Source organism: Bison bison, unplaced genomic scaffold, assembly GCF_000754665.1.
Source record: "Bison bison bison isolate TAMUID 2011002044 unplaced genomic scaffold, Bison_UMD1.0 scf7180017864276, whole genome shotgun sequence".
NCBI lineage: Eukaryota > Metazoa > Chordata > Mammalia > Artiodactyla > Bovidae > Bison > Bison bison.
This window is the reverse complement of record NW_011494848.1, coordinates 135943-141213: the sequence shown is the minus strand read 5'-3', so window position 1 is coordinate 141213 and position 5271 is coordinate 135943.

Below are 5271 nucleotides of genomic sequence, written 5' to 3'. Positions count from 1 at the left end.
AGAAGGCGATGGCACCCCACTCCAGTACTCTTGCCTAGAAAATCCCATGGATGGAGGAGCCTGGTAGGCTGCAGTCCATGGGGTCATGAAGAGTTGGATATGACTGAGCGACTTCACTTTCACTTTTCACTTTCATGCATTGGAGAAGGAAATGGCAACCCACTCCAGTGTTCTTGCCTGGAGAATCCTAGGGATGGGGGAGCCTGGTGGGCTGCCGTCTATGGGGTCACATAGAGTCGGACACGACTGATGTGACTTAGCAGCAGCAGCAGTAGCATTGTTCCTTGTCTGGTTCTAACTGTTGCTTCTTGGCCTGCATATAGGTTTCTCAGAAGGCAGGTAAGGTGGTCTGGTGTTCCCATCTCTTTCAGAATTTCCCACAGTTTGTTGTGATGCACACAGTCAAAGGTTTTAACGTAGTCAATGAAGCATAAATAGATATTTTTCTGGAATTCTCTTGCTGTTTTTCTATGATCCAGTGGATTTTGGCAATTTGATCTCTGGTTCCTCTCCCTTTTCTAAATCCGGCTTGTACATCTGGAAGTTCTTAGTTCACGTGTTTTTGAAGCCTAGCTTGATTGAGCACTGCCTTGCTAGCATGTGAAATGAATGCAATTGTGCAGTAGTTTGAGCATTCTTTGGCATTGCCTTTCTTTGGGATTGGAATGAAAGCTGACCTTTTCTAGTCCTGTGGCCACTGCTGAGTTTTCCAAATTTGCTGGCATATTGAGTACAGCACTTGTACAGCATCATCTTTTAGGATTTGAAATGGCGCAATTGGAATTCCATCACCTCCACTAGCTTTGTGCGTAGTGATGCTTCCTAAGGCCCAGTTGACTTCACATTCCAGGATGTCTGGCTCTAGGTAAGTGATCACACCATCGTGATTATCTTGGTCATGAAGATCTTTTTTGGACAGTTCTTCTGTGTATTCTTGCCACCTCTTCTTAATATCTTCTGCTTCTGTTAGGTCCATACCATTTCTGTCCTTTATCGAGCCCATCTTTGCATGAAATGTTCCCTTGGTGTCTCTAATTTTCTTGAAGAGTTCTCTAGTCTTTCCCATTCTATTGTTTTCCTCTATTTCTTTGCACTGATCGCTAAGGAAGGCTTTCTTATCTCTCCTTGCTCTTCTTTGGAACTCTGCATTCAAATGGGTATATCTTTACTTTTCTCCTTTGCTTTTTGCTTCTCTTCTTTTCACAGCTATTTGTAAGTCCTCCTCAGACAGCCATTTTGCTTTTTTGAATTTCTTTTTCTTGGGGATGGTCTTGATTCCTGTGTCCTGTAGAATGTCACAAACCTCCATCCATCGTTCATCAGGCACTCTTATCAGATCGAGTCCCTTAAATCTATTTGTCACTTCCACTGTATAATCATAAGGGATTTGATATAGGTCATACCTGAATGGTCTAGTGGTTTTCCCCACTTTCTTCAATTTCAGTCTGAATTTGGCAATAAGGAGTTCATGATCTGAGCCGCAGTCAGCTCCCAGTCTTGTTTTTGCTGACTGTATAGAGCTTCTCCGTCATTGGCTGCAAAGAATGGAATCAGTCTGATTTTGGTCTTGACCATCTGGTGATGTCCATGTGTAGAGTCGTCTCATGTGTTGTTGGAAGAGGGTGTTTGTTATGACCAGTGTGTTCTCTTGGGAAAACTGTTAGCCTTTGCCTTGCTTCAGTTTGTACTCGAAGGCTAAACTTGCCTGTTAACTCCATGTATCTCATGACTTTCTACTTTTGCTTTCCAGTCTCCTGTGGTACTTCTCTTCAAGTGGTTCTTCTCTTCTCACCTTGTCAAACGCAGCCCTGTTGTATTTTTTAAAATCTGGCACCAACATCACTTCTTCTATAAAGCTATTGCTTTTGACTGTTTTCCTTTATGCTTCTTTGTGCTGATGCCTGTAATGCTTTATAGTAGGTAGACCTATAATGCTTTATAGTATTCATTTATGTGTCTTTAACCATCAACACAATTGCTAGAATGAATGGAGTATACTGCTGTAACTTATATCCAAAATCTGTGTTTTTCTAATTATAGTGGTTCATCCTACATGTGTACATATTTTGAGGGAGTTGCTTCCCAACCCCGTATTTGGAGATCTGACTTTCTGGTAGCTCTTTTCTTTGGCAGCCAGGGGCAAACTCTGCTTGAAAAGAGCTATTCTGACAAGTGGGTGCCTTTGTTGTTTCATCATTGCCCTGTCACATGTTTAGAGTTCACATAAACAGTTTAATTTGTAAGAGTCCGTCTCTTTGAAAGGTCACACTTTGACCTTATAATAATCAAACTTGGTGGGAAAATTATTTTTCCATTTGGGTTTTGGGGATGTGTTTAATTTGGCTTTTAATGCAGGTGCAGCTAATATAATTGTCGGTGACTTGCAAAATAGATATTGAATGTTTGGGTTTAATTTTATTGATTAAATCAGGGAAGAGAGGTTTGCTGTACATCTTGGAGGAAAGGTAGAAGGAAAGGTAGAAGAAAAATGCATCCCCTTAAATGTGGTTTTAGTCATTATCATTTCTGATCACTGAAGCTTACTTATTGTGGATTTAAACCATCTATTTTGGTGTTAATCCTTTAAAACTCAATTGGTGGATGTTAACATGATAAAGGGTCATAAAGTTTGAAATATGGTAGCCATTTAGTCTGGTTTACTTTTCAGCTAATTGCATGCAAACTCAAGTGTCTGGGAAAAAGAAGAGAGAGGAATTAATGCTGTAGTCAACTAGTTTGACCACAGCTTGAGCCCTGCACACCTGTCACTGGCTTGTGGAAGTTTTCCTTTGTAATTAAGAGCTCCTCTCTCATATTATTACTTAATTGGTTGCCACTAGAGCCTGGTGAAACAGTGGAATCCTCTTAATTGCATGCCAGCTCTTAAAACAAATCACCAATGTTTAATGTGGCATTGTTTTTATAAGCCTTTCCTGGAAACAGTTTTGATTTTCAAGTCAGGAGGATATGTAGTCCCTATGTTTTGAAGCGTTGAGGATTCTGCTTTTTATAGACGTAGAAGTTGTATAATACTTTGAAACATCTTTCCAGAAAGAGTTAAAGAACATAATAACTAATGTTTTCACAGTGGTTTACAATTTTATCAAGTGCTTTTCCCTTGCTCTATGTTGTTTTTTCCTACAAGAGCTTCATGAAGAAAGAATATATTCATGTTTCTCGTTTTACAGGTTAGGAAACTGAAGGTTAGAAAAGTGACTTGCCCATCGTTATGCAGTTAGAAACTGGTGGAGACTGATGTAGACCCCAAACCCTGCCTTCTTTTGGGTACATCATGCTGTTACAATGACCAGAAAGTGCATGTGTGGAAATGTCAGTTTTATGAGTTTTTTTTAAATTCCATTTTATCATATGATAATGTGGTCTCAGCTTAGTGTGTTTGGTACTTTCCTCTTTGATCTTTCAACCCTTAAACGTACAGCGAAAAGAGGCAGCATGGTAGTAGGTGAGAAAGCTAAAATGCTGGGAAATGATGGATTGTCTAATTCCATGTTTGAACCATGACTGTATCTAGCTGAAACATCTTTCTGTAGGCTTGGCCATGGTCTTTGCATATAATGACAATTACCCTTTATTGACACCTCAGTGACAAGAGATCCATTAGCTCCCTGGCAGGAGGTACCTTGAGTACAGTAGAACCAAGTGGGCCCGGGAAGATTCCAGGCACCATGGGGACCCTGGTACACATGCCCCTACAGAAAGAGGTGGGAAGGATGAGCTTAAGTGGACAAGGCCTTTGCAGTATATCTAAGTGCTGAGCAGTTTTGACAGCTAATTTAAGTGAGCTTCTGTGGCAGCCACCTCCATTGATGACCCATCTTCCTCTCCTACCATTAGGAGGAGAGCTCTTGACAGAGAATAAGGAAACCTTTGTTCACCTGTTGTAGCTGAGTGATTTACTACCTAACCTGGTTAGTACCATGTCTATGAAGGTTTCCCTGAGTCCCTGGTGGCCTTAGTGCTTTTCTTCTCTGGATGCTGTGACAATCGCTGTAGCACTTATCACTTTGTGCTGCAATTATGTTTCTTTTCTATTGGAACCATACCTCTAACCCTTTTTTCAACCAGACATTTGCACTTGTGATTCATTGCCCTAAATTCTAAATTCCTGAAGAGTGCGGTTCCTTGTGGTGGACATTTGTAGTTTGCTTCTTTAGCTTCTCCCCCTTATCTTGACGATGGCCTCAGATGTTGGTTTAGGAACTATACCTCATTATTTTGTGGTTTGAGTAGGAACTCTGGTGTGCCTGAACTAGGCCCAAGGTAACCAGCATATCACATTCCTCTAGCCACAGTGATTGATTTAGGAGTAAAAATATGTTCTAAGCCATTCTACACTGGATGTTCAAGACTTTTGTAGTAGCTATAGAAACCCTCTCCCAATCCTGCTGGGCTGGAAGGGTGCTAGCTTCTAGAAGGTCTAGAAGATGCTAAGCTGTTTTGCCACGGTCGGAGAGGACTCTGGCTTATGATGTAACCAACGCTGAGGAAGCAAGGCTAAAGAGATGGAGGTGATGACTTGGAGCTCTGAATTAGAGGCTCTTACCTAGTCTTCCCAAATCCTGGCCTTCAGTTAATTAGCCAGTAATTAGACCTTTTGCTTAAACTAGTTTTGATTAAATTTTCTGTCATTTACAATGGAAAGAGCTTTAACTGATCTGTTTCTGTTCTGCGTCTAGCAAAGTTTGTGGCCTAGAATTTGTTGAATACATCAGTGATCTCTATGAACATGAACGGGGATTTTTTTCTTTCTTAGTCTCTTTTTTTTTTTGATAAAATGAGAATAGTAATTTCTGCCCTACCCGATTCAAGAAGTTTCTATGAATTAATAGAGGAGGAAGCTTTCTGGTCTCTTTCAGCACTTAGTCTATGCCGAATAATTTACCATTTAATTATGTGATTATATGTAACGGTTAACTTGTTTTCTCTAAAAGTGGGGCTGCATCTATACCTATTGTTTCACTAAGTGCTTAGCACAGTGTTGGGAGAATAGTGGGCACTCATGAATGCCTATTAACAATGACAATAACAGCTATAATTTATTGCATACTTGCTTTAGGCCAGACATTGTGTAGGCATTGTATGTAAATTATCTTTAAACTTAGCTAATAGCACTACCTGTTAGATAGCTGTTCAGATCAGATCAGATCAGTCGCTCAGTCATGTCTGACTCTGCGACCCCATGAATCGCAGCACGCCAGGCCTCCCTGTCCATCACCAACTCCTGGAGTTCACTCAGACTCACGTCCATCG